Genomic DNA, 1041 nt, shown 5'->3' with positions numbered 1-1041 from the left:
AAAAAAAAAAAAAAAGGGGGAGGAGAGGTGCCTTCATGGCGAGGGTTATTTTTCTTCCCTGATCCCTGTCTGATAAGTGTGTTTTGCTCTTTTGTGTCTGGGGCTGCTCTTAATCAAGAGGAGGAGGAACATAGTAAGAATTTAGAGGGGCTGCTGATAAGGAAAAGCATCTGTTTAACAGTTTTTCTTACATGCAGGGTTACAGACCAAAAGGCAATTTGGCCACAGGAATGGCAGATAAAAAAGGGTACAGCACATTAATGCAGATGTATTCCGAGCACTGCAGACAATACTGAAGCTATTCAGTGAAATTCTCTTTGCTCAGATTCCAGTTGCTAATGAAATTGATGGTATCTTTTTTTGATAGCAGTCTCACTGCTTTTATGATAACTGTATTACATGGGAAAGAGGCCATGCCCCTGTGCATGCATTCCCATTATCTATCCACTGTGCCTGATCACACGCACTCTGTGTGCCAACACTGCCGACGCCCCCGAACGCAGCAGTGAAGAAAGGCACGGAGGAGCAGGCGTCAGCTGGACTTGACTTTAGACTGCAGCGGTTTCTGATGGACAGTTCCTTTCTAGTGTGTGCGTCCATGGAAATGGAGGTTTGATTGTTGTGTTAGGTTCCATCCAGTCAGTGTTTATTATTAGCCGTGGATGTATTTTAGGTTTCGGTTAGTAACGATGGGATTCAGAGCTAGCCTGTAACGGTCTGAACTGTGATTTACGTTGCTATTGTTTCTATGCTGTGCACAAAAGTATTTTGGTTGTGTGTTCTGTTTAAGAGCTTGTTATAATTCTTATGACAAGTATATATACAGTGGCTGGAGAAAGTTTACACACCAAGGCTGAAGTTCATTAAAAAGAAGAATTAAAAAACATCTTTTAGAAATTGATCTCAATGCCTTTATTCAAAACATTCAGGAAAATCCAACCTTTTAAGGACACCAATTTTTGTGAATGAATTATGTATTGTAAATAAATAAATGTTCTTCCTTAAAATACAGGGAGCATAAGTATACATACCCCTATGTTA

This window comes from Etheostoma spectabile, chromosome 19 (assembly GCF_008692095.1).
Source record: "Etheostoma spectabile isolate EspeVRDwgs_2016 chromosome 19, UIUC_Espe_1.0, whole genome shotgun sequence".
In the NCBI taxonomy this organism is placed as follows: domain Eukaryota; kingdom Metazoa; phylum Chordata; class Actinopteri; order Perciformes; family Percidae; genus Etheostoma; species Etheostoma spectabile.
This window is presented reverse-complemented; position numbering follows the sequence as displayed.